The 14,481-nt window shown below is 39.1% G+C and overlaps 1 protein-coding gene across 3 annotated transcripts in view; it reads right to left on the reverse strand.

Annotated features, from left to right (window-relative positions):
• Window positions 1-8,550, reverse strand: part of slc8a2b (solute carrier family 8 member 2b) — a 97,705-nt gene extending 89,155 nt beyond the window's left edge. For 2 of the 3 annotated variants that reach the window (XM_044120018.1, XM_044120017.1), the window contains exon 1: window positions 8,274-8,544. The gene's annotated coding sequence lies outside the window, so the exon portion shown is untranslated. Of the gene's footprint in view, window positions 1-8,273 lie in introns of all 3 variants that reach the window. The other variant, XM_044120021.1, reaches the window with a different exon arrangement.
• Between the last annotated feature and the right edge of the window lie 5,931 nt (window positions 8,551-14,481).

A 14,481-nucleotide genomic window follows, 5' to 3' on the forward strand; every position in this document is an offset into this window, starting at 1 on the left:
GCCTCCAGAGGTTTAACGCCCCCCGAAGCCCTGAAGACAAACCACAGAGCCGCCGCCGAACCCGGAGCCAAAACAAACCTCTGGAGATGAAATCAAAGCAAATCTTCAGCAACCAGCAGTTTGCTCTAGTTCCTAAAATTAATGAATATGAGAGTTTAAAACTGACACAGGTGGATTAATTTACTTACATATTTGAGGTATAAATGCTGAAGAGGGTTTGTGATGCTTAAAAAACTAAAAATCTGGAGGCTTCATCGTGGAGCTGGATTGGATTTATGATTCATCCACTAATAATTCATTGTGTTTGCAAGTGTTAAGCAGACACAGCCACTGTTTTCCATTACAGAGAACCATTAAGTAATGATGAATACCTTTTTTATTTTGAATAAATTAAGACACCTGTTTTCAATCTATACTCACTAAATAAAACATTTCAGCAGGAATGAACCGGCTTAAACATAATCTGTTACGGACGCAGAACAACGGTGGCAGTTTGTGGGAATTACTCACCATACAAGGAGCTGGAACATCATGAACAGCAGAGTGGAAACGTCATGAGTGGATTGGTGATCATTTACTGTCAGGGTTGGTGTTTTCAGGTGCCAAATAAAGGCAGGGAGGCAAAGAGACGACAGGAAGAGACCAGAAGAAGAATCCAGCAAACAGAACGATGGGGGGAAACAGGTGAACCGAATCAGAGGGAATATGGAAGAGCTGCAGCAGGCAAGAGCAGGAAAATGGAGAAAAGAGGCTAAAGCTGCTTCTGAACACTTTACAGCCTAAATGAGATACTCTACTAGGAGGCAAAGTTAGATTATTTGCACTATAATTTGATTTTTTTTGTTTGAAAAAAATGTAAAACGTTTTTGTGATTGCTACTGTTTACAAATGTATGAAAAATCTTAAAAATATCTTAAGCATATTATTTTATACTGGTGTTAACAGAGATGGGTAGAGTACTCAAGTAAGAGTAGAACTACTACAACATATTTTTACTCAAGTAAAAGTAAAACGTAGCAAGAAATTACTGAAGTAAATGAATGTTTGGTAAAAAGTCCATCAAGTACAGAGTGAAGCCTTACATCATCCAACGTATCAAATAAAGTGGAAAATTTGGTACTTTAAGGACCAAAATGACAAAAAAATAACAAAATGAGGCAAAATAAATCAGTTTCTTTCAAGAAAAAACTTCTGAAACTTTAACAAACTGCAGGTGTCTGTCTGGTGAATTTTTGGTTAAAACCCAGAATTTTACTCAACTAAGAGTAGAAATAATTTACAATAAAATTACTCAAGTGAAAGTAAAAAGTACAGTGTCCTAAAATACTCCTAAAAGTAAATTTAACAAATAAACAATTACTGAAGTAAATGTGAGTAAATGTAACTAGTTTCTACCCGACTCTGGGTGTTAATTTACGGAGGTTCCTTCGTTTTGCTGCGATCTCGTACCGATGCTGTCGGCTCTGAGTAACTTTAGAATCCATCCACTGACGGTGGCGGCCATTTTACTGCGGTAAACGGAGCGCTGCCGGGTGGCATCGTCTTCGGATCGCTTTGGGATCATAAACCGTTCACACAGAAATCAAATTATGTCGCATTTAACTAGCAGCAATAGATGTTTTAGTATAATTAATGTCGTTACAGGAGTTTATTTATCTATCTGGACGTAATCAGTGCCGAGTGTGGTTTAAAATATGTGGTCATCCACAGTATTTCAACAATATTAAGACATTGTTTAATTAAAAATGTAATTCAAAATTAATACATTGTTTAAATGTATTAAAAAATTCACATTTAGGTCAGAATAAAAGGGTTTATGCAGCTTAGAAACTTTCTTTTTAATGCATCAAAGGTCCAGATTTTTTAATGTAGTAACGATTAAAAATATCTTTTTGCAAAAAAGTGAAGATTGTTTTATGCTTTCTGTTAATCTTGTTACGGTTTCCAGTGAAAATCTATGGAAAATCAGAAAAAAACTCAAAACAATTTAAAATAATTGACATATTTGTTTGGTGCTGCAGTGATCAAGTCACAAAAATGAACATCTCTACATAAATATATCATTATTTCACTGGGAATAAAACAGATTACAGGACATTTTATTGAGAGTTCAGCGAAATGTTTGTAAAAGTGAAGGAAGGAAACTGGAGACTGGAAAGACTCAAACATCAGCAGAAACGGTTTCCTGGTTATGTAACATAATAATGGCACCGAAAGTAGAGAGAGATGATTTACAGAGCGCCCAGGTGTGTGTGTGTGTGTGTGTGTGTGTGTGTGTGTGCGTGTGCGTGTGTGTGTGTGCGGGTGTGTGTGTGTGTGTGTGTGTGTGTTGACATGTGATGTTGATGGTAGCAGAGTGGGATTTGATGGTGGAGGAGCCGCTCAGACGCTTCTCGGCAGGCGGTCGTTGCAGCTCCACCATTATCGCCTCATAAATGATGCAGCGTTGCTGCAGCGTTGCTGCAGCGGCTCCTCGCCTGCATGTCTGCTGCGCATCATGAGGAGCGCTGCCAGGGTTCACACAGGCGCACAAATCCTCAGAAATTATTCCGTCACAATTAGTTTGGAAAATGTCCTGGAAAAAGCTTCATGTTCAGTCCAACGTTTGATTAAAAGAGTAAATTTGAAAATGTTATTTATTGTTGGACCAGATATTTTCAGAAACCTCATAAAAATACTTTTTTTTTTTTCTCACTGACTGAAGTTAAGTCAGATTAACCTTTTCTTGTTTTCGGTCAGTCAGAATCACCAAAATAATTTCTGATAAAAATTTAAAATAAAAACTGTCTTTTCTACAACGGCACATTGGAGCCGATGGGCATTGGACAAAAAGGAGAAAATTTCTGCCAGAAAAAGCTGATATTTTTTAATTAAACTGAGAAATTTTCTAGAAAAAAAACTTACCAATTTCTATAAATTCAGTAAATTTTTAAAATAAACTTACAAGTTTAAAAGTGGAAAATTTTTAACTTTTGAAACTCAAAAATTTCCATATACATTTAGAAAATTAATTGGTTAATTGAAAAACAAATTGCACATTTTTCAGATTTTTTATTTAATCAATCATGTCTTTTTTACACAATATATAAAATACATTAAAAGATGCAAATAAGCAAATAATTCAATTAATTTTTTGAATAATAAAAGAAAAACAATATGGTCTAAAATGAAGTAATGATTTATCATCTGCATCTGAAGCAAAAAAATACTGTTTACTCATCAGTTAATTATTTTCATAATTGGTTAGCTAAAGGTGCTTAATGGTAGATTTATTTTTTTATTTTTGCAGAATCTGAACCAAGTGAAGCTTAAAGTTCTGGGTGAAACATATTTACAGGAAAATATGTTTTTTCATCTTAAATGCAAAATATGTGTCTTTGCACAGTTTTTAAAACCAGCTCCTATCTTGCTCAAAACTTACTTATGAGTTGATTTTGTCGTATTTCAAGAAATTTGCACTAGAAACCAGACCAAAAAACATTACGAAGGATTTTGTATTTTTGTGAAACTTTACTTTACTTAATTAGTTGCCGATTATTTCAGTAATCGATTAATCACGATTGATTCGATTAATTGTTTCAGCCCTAATACTGAATGTCTGAAAAAGCACAAATTCTCCACGCTACTTTTTCCACTAAATGTTTTATTAGATCGTCTGCAGTACAACTTTCATCTCTAAACTTTTACATTTCAATAAAACATCGTCCAGCAGTCAAAAGATGAGATCAGGGTCACAGCAGCCCACCTTTCCCTTTCTCAGGAAGGCAGCCAGTAGCGACGGCACAAATTCTGAGAGGGAAATGAAACCAGAAAAACGGCTTTCTTCACTTAAACATGACTTCAGTAGGTACATCTCACCACCTGACCCTCAAAGACAACGTCACGTTTCAGCCAAACCACCAGTGAACACAAACAGAAATGTCTTCAAGACAGAAACAAGAAAAAAAACAAAACCAGCAGGCAGGTGCCTGAGGAAGGTCAAACACACTCCAATCCCTCTGCAGAAAAACGCCTCAGGCTTGGCTGAGTCTGCTCCCCACAAAGCCGCTCTCATCAAAACATCATCGGTTCAGGAGAAACAATAAAGCTGATGGTGAACTTTTAAAAGGCAGCGTTTCCTCTACATCTAAAAGATCGCGGCACACGGCAAAATAAAAAGTGCCACAACTTCAAAAAGAAGTTCTGTACATGTTAAAACGATCCTGATGTGGATCATTGCTTTCTGTCCAATAGGAGCTGATCGCCACCAACGTGGTTTTGTTAGCAGAGTCCGCTTGTAATGAAGCACAATGTGAAATCACGTTGGATTCAAATAATCGGGTCATTATCAGCACTCGGCACATTAAGGAGAAAACCAACCAAGCCCTTTGAGCAACCTGTTCCCCTCCTGGCCTGTGGGGGCGCTGCACCAAGAACCACTGAAGGAAACGGCACAAGAACCACTGAAGGTAAGGTCATTTTATTTACATAGCACAAGGCAGTTCAAAGTGCTTTACATGAATTAGAAGGAAACAGAAACCAAAGGAAAGAGCAAAAGAAGAAAAAATATAAAACGATATATTAGTTCCCCATGTTTAAGAATAAATAGTCAGTAATTTATAAACTAGTAGGGGTTTTCTCAGGATGAGGCGAGTTCCTCTGGATTCTAACTTTGTTCTAATTCCTTTTCTGGGTTGCAAGATAATTATAGATACTTCATAATTTATCATTTATAAGCTAGAAGGAGTTTCCTTGGAAAAACTAATGGGAGTTTCTCTACATAATAATAATAATAAGACACTGACCAGCTTCTTTCTTCATGAAATGTAGACTATAATGAGGGGCGTCAGATTTTAGCGGTTGGACGATTTCTCTTTCGTCTTTTGATAAAAAACCATGAGACATTTCTCCTGCTAGCGCTAGGCTAACGCGTTTGTTTTGGTTGTATTTACCCAGAATGCCCTGTCATGCAGTCCACTTCCTGCTTTTGGAGCGGTCTCCAGTTCGCTTGTCGTTCACATATGCATTCAAACTAAACCAGAGTTCCCTTCAACCGAACCGAGACCGAGGTTTGGAGGACAGAGGTCAGAGGTCGATTAGCATCCACACCTCACCAACTGAACCGAACTTTCTGGGCAGCTGGACTGGAATTGGATTAAAACTGTCTGGAATTGGATTAAGGTGGACCCAACAGGGCTGATGGGAGTGAATCCTGAATGTTGAGGACTAGAAGTTATGATTTCTGCTTGAGGACAAACTCCAGATCTGATGATCCAGAAGATAATCCATTCTGATGTTTTTAGATGCTGTAAAACGTCCTCATTTCCATCCCAGAGGCTTTTATTTATCTATTCATCACATCTTTCTTGAAAACAAAACCGCAGCGAGGCACATGCTGGAAACCATCGTCCAAATTCCCGTTGCTCTTTATTTTCTGAGGTTTACACCAAACAAATGAAGCGATCTCACTGCAGGACTCCCACATTATCAAAAGGCAACTATCTGTCTTCCAGGAAAAGAGCCAATCCCCGGTGAGGTTAAGATACTGCGATGCTCCTCCTCTCAGAAAGACAGCCATCCACATCATTTCTGTAACTAGAGAGCCACAGAGGAAGAAACGCTGTGCTAATGTCCCCAGAGATCAATCAGAGACGAGGACAAAACCGTGAGCAGAACAAACCCACAGAGAATCACTGTCACTTTCATATGTTGGTTTTTTATTATTAGTTTGATGTGTTTGATGTGGCATAAAATGAAAAATCCCTGTGGAGAAAATAAACCTTTCAGGTTGGATGAATGTGTTTAGAAAAACAGAAACTGGGACCAGTGTTTTCTGACACACCTGAACCAAATGGTTGAAACCTCAGCAGACTCCGGTTGATGATAATATTATTGGATTTGTGTGGATTAAAGCAGAAAAAACATAACAGAACTGGGGTTTGACGCCCATACTGTGTATGGCAGACCGTTTTAACATAAAATCATTTTACATTCCAGGTATCTGAAATTGGTTTAAGATTGGTTTGAAAATGCTCCATTTTCTGCCGTTAATATAGGTTGACACTGTAACTTTTAGCTTCTCAAAGCCTTTCTGATGTTCATGAGGCTTTTAGAAAATAATTAACTACGAAATTATTTGCCGATTTTTGTAGCAGTTTTCAAGGTCACAAAATTTTGCATTCCCCTTAAATCCTGGGCTGCAGGATTTTTTCTACATTGTGGCATTTTCTAACAATTTTGTTTGCAAAACCCCAAATTCTTCAGGCAACTGTTTGGACAGCTCATTGGGGCTTAACAAGCTGGGCTTAATTCTCTGTACAGATATGTAAAAATCTAATTTTGAATGGTCATAATTAAGTTGTGAAATTTTTTTTAATCCAGTGAAGTCATAGAAGACATTTTGAGATAAATAATCGATTAAGTGACGTAGATGCAAACGAAATTGCGACCCCTTCAAAATAAGAGCATAAATATAAACGTCTAACTACTTAAACTTAACAGTGGACAGCCAAAAACGTCAACACAAATGTTGAACAAATATTGTTTTGCTTTTTGTTTGTTTGTTTGTTTTTTTACAAAACAGCCAGTTAATTAGAGATTTGTAATTTATGTGGAAAACCTCGGTTGAAGCTAACTACGCCAAACGTTTTCAAAGTTTTCATAGTATGCTAGCAAAGACAAAAATTAGCTCCGCTAGCACAGGGCAGCTATAAACAGTTTTAAGAGAAAATAAACTATAAACAGTTTCACGCGGAAAAGGAAGTCAAGCAACAGATAAGATGTAAATTAGAGTTGATAAATGTTACATAACCGCTCTCTGCTGTGTCATAGCTACCAGGCAGGCGCTTTAAGGGGATGTGGGTTTGCCTGAGCTTTTCCCCAGTGTCATGTTTAAATCTGGGTGTGAGGAGGGGGCAGCGATGAAAGAGCTAACCAGAAACCCCCGAAGGTATCAACACAGGTTAAAGGAAGCAGAAAACCTGGGGACTTTCTTCAGTGAGGCAGAGGAGATAATGGAGGAGACAGGGAAGAGGGGATGTAATAAATAATCCAACAGACGATATATAAAGTAGTAGAGCAGTAATTGGATATGGCTCATAAAACAATAAATATATTGAGGAAGCAAGCGTCAATCTGCAAGCAGTGAATCCAGAGCATCGTGTTATTGAAGGACAAAGAAACTGGCATAAAGAGGAAACACGGTCATCCCAGCAGAGCAGAAAGAACCGAGTCTGATCAGGACTTTAACAGCAAAACACGTTGCAGCTGCTGCTGGGGAAGCCCCCGACAGCAGAAACAGCCCAGGGAAGCCCCGCTGCAGCTTCTGCGAACAGGAGGATCCCCCAATGCAAGCTGCTGCAGCCGCAGACTCCTCATTGAAACTACAGTCACACTTCATGCAGCTTGTTCCTCCCTGCAGCCCTGCACCACGAACCAAAACACACCTCAGAGCTGCCGATTCAGCGAAATGCGTCGCTTTTAAAGTGTGACATAAGATGCAGTGAACAGCGCTGAGTGAAAGTGGATTATTTTGTGTACAACCTGCTGAAAATATAAATAACATGGGGAAAATGGCAGTTTTATGGAGCAGTTCGGATGGGAAGTCCGAGCAGATCCACTGGAACATAAAGGAGGTTTCTGATGCTAAATACATCAAAGCTGAGGGAGAATTTATCTTCAATCTTTTTTTATTATTTTTATGCCAACCTCTCCTCCAAGAGGCGCATCAATGAAATCTGAGGTTTACTCCAATCAGGAAGCAGCTCCACTAAAACCACCCGGGATGCTGCGTGTTTTCACCAAACTTACTGTGATTTTTGTTTTTATATCAGACTGGCTGAGTTTCTCTCCTTCCCGAGCAGAACCCAGAGTTTGGTTCTGATCCTCGGACACGGCTCTCCCGCTCCGTGCACCGACCTCCTCCGGGAGCAGAGCGCAAATTAAAACGGATATAAGCACCATAAAAAGAGCAAAACACACACAAAATAAACCAACAGCACCCTTAAAGGTTTCACTCTAGCTCCTTAAAGTTCGTAAACGGCGGGACAAGGTTGCGCTCGGAGCGCAAAACCCCCAACAAACAACCGCTGATGTTTCATTGTGATCCATCCCAGATCAACACAGCAGCAGCAGCAACACTCCCGAGGAGCAGAGCAGCTCCACATGGCCCAGAATCAGCAGCCAGGATGCCCGCATGGAGTGCGCACAACAAAAACGCGCACCTGCACCGAACCACAAAAAAATAAAAATAAAATAAAAATAAAAAAAAGGGGAAAAAAGGAGAAGCTTCTTACCGTGTGATCTAGAGCCAGTCCGCAGCCGAAGCAGTGAGCATGTTGGAGTGAAGGAGATGAAGAGGGGAAAGTGTCTTCCGCTGCTCGACTCGCTCCCAGCAGCAAACACACACATTTACACACACACACACACACACACGCACACACACACACACACACGCACACACACACTCAGAGCGCGCAGGCGGGCGGGGTGAGGAGGAGCGCGGCTGGCCTCGGGGACGCGGATGGTTGAGGAGTCAGGAGAGGAGAAGGGAGGATTAAGAGTAGATGGAGGTCAGCAGTGCTGCAAAAACTGGGTGTGCATATATGCAGGCACAAGGGCGCCAGCTAGAGGGGGCGCCAAAAAATGCCAGAATAGTTATTAATAGTTGGCATTTTAACAGAAATTTAAGAAACATCTCAGAGTTCCAAAATATGAAATTCACAGGCTAAATGTTTAATTCCCAACTAAATGGTTAAATATATAGATTTGTAGCTAAATATGAAGCTGCTAGATAAATATTTAGTTGGCATGCTAAATGTTTAGCTTAAAATGAAATATATAGCTTAAAAATAAAATTTTTAGTTTGGAAAATAAATATTTAATTTAAACTAAATATCTAGTTAGCCTTTGTCTGTTTCTACATTATTAGTAAGCAAGCTAAGTATGACATTGTGTCTCTGACTCTTTAAGAAGCTCCTGCTCTTTCCCACCCTCTGATTTCAGGAAGTGATCCTCATTAATGATCCTCATTATGCTGTTTGTTTAATTTTTTTCTTAGGAGCTTTGAACCGAAAAGTTAGTTTGTAGGATGAGCTGAGAAGAAGATGCGCAGTTCCATCAGGTGTTTCCTAATTGCTGCTGGCTAGTCTGAAGGAGTCGAGTGGGGGAGGACTGCTGTGTGAAGGAACACTTTATGTGTGTTTTTGATGAGGGAATAACATTATAACATGATGTAAAATAGCAAAAATATCTCCCTTTAATATCCAAACATGGATTTTATTATGTTTGGCACCGTCTGTGGGAACCCGATGACTGAATCCTGAGTGCAGACCAGAGCAGAGGGTCCATCAGTCAGAGCTTCCAGCAGAACCAATTACTTAAGGCCTGCGCCACATTTCAGCCTGCTGCTGACCGAGCAGCCTGCAAACAGTCGATCAGCAGCGTTAAATCCTCCAGAGTCCATCAGGGTTTACACGCAGCTCTCTCCACAAATCCACTCCTTCCTTTCTTTATTTCTGTAATGATGCTCCACAGGGAGGTCAGGACGACACGCTTCTACAGCGGTGCACATTTCCTTGGATTTACTTCATGCCTTTTTAATAAAAACGTTTTTATTTTCACAAAGCTGTGACAGAATGCATTTTAATTCTTCAGCTGCTTCTCTGAGAAAGGTTTTCTCTAAAGGTTTGTTTTGAAATTCAAGTTTTGTTTGACACATTTCATGACATCCTCAAGAGAAAAACTAGAAAAAAAGGGAAAAGAAGATGGAAATAAAACACGACAAAAAATTATGACATTACAGAAAAGGATCAAGAAATCACTTAAATTGATCTTTTCCAGCAGCCAGTGCACAGCGCATCCATCAGTAAAACCAGCTGACCAAACAGGTTGGAACTCAGATCAGGTTGCTAAGTGATGGGCTGAGCGGGGGTTGCTAGGTAAGGGCCTGGGGTTGCTAGGGCTGGGGTTGCTAGGTAAGGGCCTGGGGTTGCTAGGTTAGGGGCTGGGGTTGCTAGGTTAGGGGCTGGGGTTGCTAGGTGATAGCCAGTGCTTGCTGACTTGTAACGTCACATTCATGAGGTTTTTTAAACTGCTCATTTTCCAGACACCAGAAACATTAAAGCTGCAGTTTGTAACTTTTATAAAGAATATGTTTTTATACATTTGTTAAAACCGTCGCCATGTTGTAACAGTTTGTTATGAGAGCAATCTGAAGCACCTGATCAAAGCAACGTTCCCATCAAAAACCAGCCAATCAGAGCCAGGAGGCGGGTCTTAGTGCTGTAAATCAAGCTCACATACATGCTGCTAACTCTGTTGATGGTGGAGAAACAACTTACTGCTACAGGAAAACCGATCATAAGCTAGCATGATCACTACTTAACATTTGCTAACTCTGCTACAGTTCTCTAAATGTTCACAGATTACCTGTCTCATACCAAACTGAAGTGTTGCATAGCAACAGTTTTAACAAATATGTACAAATTTATTCTTTATAAAAGTTACAAACTGCAGCTTTAATGTTTCTGGCGTCTGGAAAATTTGCTGTTTTAAAAACCAACGTAATGTAACGTCACAGATCAGCAGAAACTGCCCGTCACCTAGCAACCCTAGCCCCGTTACCTAGCAACAAAGTATCAACAAATATGTAAAACAATTTTTTATTTTTTATTTTTTTTTACAAAGTTACATATTGTAGCTGTAACTTATTCCCCAAAAAACAGATGGGTGTTTTTTTTAAAGTGTTTGGGTTTTTAGAAACCGTAGAAACGCAAATAAAATCCTAACATGAATTTTGCGTAAAACGTCGTGTTTTCTGTCATCTGGTCAGCAGTCGTTGGCGACACTAGGTGCAGACTCAATTTAAAATTAAAATTGGGATTTTTAGGTTGTGGAAGTCTGGACTTTTTAAAGAAGCAACTAAAGACATTTTTATACCGACAGACTTTTAACTTGGCTGCCACTTTTTATGTCCGTTTTATATTCCTGATTTTATGTCCGTGTCCTTATGAAGCACTTTCTGATTTTAATGTCTGTTATAGATCAATTTTACTGACTTATTTACTTTCAGAAACCTATAAAGCCAGAATGAGGCCTCAGGTTGACCTCATAAACGCAGTGCAGGTGGAGAGCCGCTGACCTCCGACAGAAACACATCCATGACAAACAGGACTCACTTCCCCACAGTCAGAACTCAGAGTGGATTAAATTACACCACAAACACGCCGAGTTTTCTCGCCGCAGATCAATGATGTGCTGCAACGCCCGAGATGTGAACGCTGGGATGACATTTATGGAACTGAGCAGCAGAAAAAGCTTCTTCTCTATAAATAACTTGGCTGTTTGTGTCTTATGACAGGAAGTGAGCACACAGCATGTACTCCTACACGTATTAAAAACTGGCCAAAAAATATCATTTTAAAAGATAAAAATCACCAAAATTGGGTTTTCCTTGTCAAGTGTTTTCCTAGCTGATCATATGGAGAAACTGAACAATATTTTGTTTATTCTCAGTAATAAAAACAGAATCTCGGTCAAAAACACTTCCTGGATTTAACCAAGTTATTTTTTATTTTTTTCCCCCACCAGGGGGAAAAAGTGTCCCTTATATGACAGTAGGCTGACAGGAAGGAGGAAGGAGAGGAGGGAAGACATGCGGCAAACGTCCGCCGGGTCCGGGAATCGAACCCGCAACCGCCACGTCGAGGACTGAAGGCCTCCAAATGTGGGTCGTGCTATCCTCTACGCCACCACAGCACGCCCTTAACCAAGTTTTAATAAAGCAATTAAAAGCAGATTTGGGCGGACCAAGCTGGACGTTAGAGCGCAGGTCAATGAGTGGACGTCGTCCTGGTTACCATGACAACAGAAAGAAACCAGGTGATGTTACATCTCACATTTGTATAAGTAGATTTTGATTAAAGTTTTATAGAATGGATCAGAAAAATTCTGATGTGGTTCAAACTGAAACAGGAGTACCTCCAGGTTCGACCTTGGGCCCCTTATTATTTAGTTTATATATAAATGATTTACCGGCGGTTTGCCCTTCTGAAGCTTCATGCTTCTTCATGTGGCTTAAAAACCTCAAAACTTAAATAAAACATTTTGCATAGTCAAAAATAAGGAACCAGATCCAATTATTATTATTAGTGGATAAATAAAATAACTATTCATCCATTAAGTATGAATTCTTAATGGATAGAAATAAAGTAAAATGTAATTTCAAACACATTGACATTGAAAGCTTCAAAATTATATTTAAATGTTTTTGATAGAAAAACTGATTTTGGCTGTTTTTTATTTCCTGATTCAGATTCTAAGAATACGCCGTCACCATTACACTTTCTTTAGCTACACATCCTCATGTATGTAGTTATAAATGTTTTCTAATCTCTTCCATCAACCTGATAGCAAATTACACATGAAAATTTAATCTGGCATATTTACTTTGTGTATTCATGTTGCGTCATATACATCCGTTGCATTACAGGTAATGTTTTTCTCCAGTAAAGTACACAAGAGACTTCTCACCAACATGTTTCTACATTTTGAAATATTTCTTCTTCTGTGTATCTTTGTAACAGGAAAGCAAACATCCTCATCCTCTCTCAATCCACCAGAAGCTCCACACGATACATTACATCTAAATTAAATCAGACACAAGATGATTTCAGGCCACTCTCCCTTTGTCGTCCAAATGTGTTGCTCTTCTTTTTTTTTTCTTTGTCTCACACACGCACACACACACACCCACACACACACACACACACACACACACACACACACACACACACACAGCCACTGCCATGCTGGGAAAGTAAATTAAATTGTGATAAGTGGCCTTGCCAGCTTGAATAAGCAGAGAGGAGGCGGAAGAGGGACGACTGGAGATCTGCCTTGAAAGCAGAAAGCTGTGAGTCTGGAAAAAACAAGGTGAAAGGGAAGAAATAAAAGATAAAACTGAAAGGAATAAGTGATAAGACAAAGATGAGTTCAATGAAAAACAGTGAGCAAACCCAGAAAACAGAAAATAACAGAAAATGCAAACGTTGAAAGAAATCCATTTTTTGTTATTTGACCCCAGAACTGTGTAATGAAATTAACAAAAACTTTTCAAGAGTTCAAACTGGAGATTTAGCTGCTAAGTTATCAATACATCACGCTAAATCTTAAATGGACGCCTGGTATACTAAATAAAAAGGGATGCAGTGCTTTGCTATTGTCAACACTACGACAATTAGATGAGGTCAAGAAAAAGTTTTAATGAAGAATAAAAATATTGAGGGACAGGAAAGTAGCTGTTATGCTAGCTTTAGTTTGACAGCCGCAACATGTTTTTGAGGAATTTGATATTTTTGGTGCAGTTAAAATAACAAAAAACGACCTAAACTCCAACTCTGACAGATCATCAGTAGATTACTTAATCTATCACCGTGTTAGTTTAGATAATAGCAGCGGCAGCTAATCTACTACTGTGTTAGTTTAGCTAATAGCAGCAGTAGCTAATCTACTACAGAGTTAGTTTAGCTAATAGCAGCGGCAGCTAATCTACTACCATGTTAGTTTAGCTAATAGTAGGGTAGCAAATCTACAACAATGTTAGTTTAGCTAATAGCAGCGGCAGCTAATCTACCACCGTGTTAGTTTAGCTAATAGCAGCAGTAGCTAATCTACCACCATGTTAGTTTAGCTAATAGCAGCAGTTGCTAATCTACTACAGTGTTAGTTTAGCTAATAGCAGCAGTAGCTAATCTACTACCGTGTTAGTTTAGATAATAGCAGCGGCAGCTAATCTACTACCATGTTAGTTTAGCTAATAGTAAGGTAGCAAATCTACAACAGTGTTAGTTTAGCTAATAGCAGCGGCAGCTACTCTAACACCGTGTTAGTTTAGCTAATAGCAGCAGTAGCTAATCTACTACCATGTTAGTTTAGCTAATAGTAAGGTAGCAAATCTACAACAGTGTTAGTTTAGCTAATAGCAGCGGCAGCTACTCTAACACCGTGTTAGTTTAGCTAATAGCAGCAGTAGCTAATCTACCACCGTGTTAGTTTAGCTAATAGCAGCAGTAGCTAATCTACTACAGTGTTAGTTTAGCTAACAGCAGCAGCAGCTAATCTACTACCGTGTTAGTTTAGCTAATAGCAGCAGTAGCTAATCTACTACCGTGTTAGTTTAGATAATAGCAGCAGCAGCTAATCTACTACCGTGTTAGTTTAGCTAATAGCAGCAGTATCAAATCTACTACAGTGTTAGTTTAGCTAATAGCAGCGGTAGCTAATCTATCATCGTGTTAGTTTAGATAATAGCAGCGGCAGCAAATCTACTACCGTGTTAGTTTAGCTAATAGCAGCAGTAGCTAATCTACTACAGAGTTAGTTTAGCTAATAGCAGCGGCAGCTAATCTACTACTGTGTTAGTTTAGCTAATAGCAGCGGCAGCTAATCTACTACCGTGTTAGTTTAGCTAATAGCAGCAGCAGCTAATCTACTACCGTGTTA

Source organism: Gambusia affinis, linkage group LG06, assembly GCF_019740435.1.
Source record: "Gambusia affinis linkage group LG06, SWU_Gaff_1.0, whole genome shotgun sequence".
NCBI lineage: Eukaryota > Metazoa > Chordata > Actinopteri > Cyprinodontiformes > Poeciliidae > Gambusia > Gambusia affinis.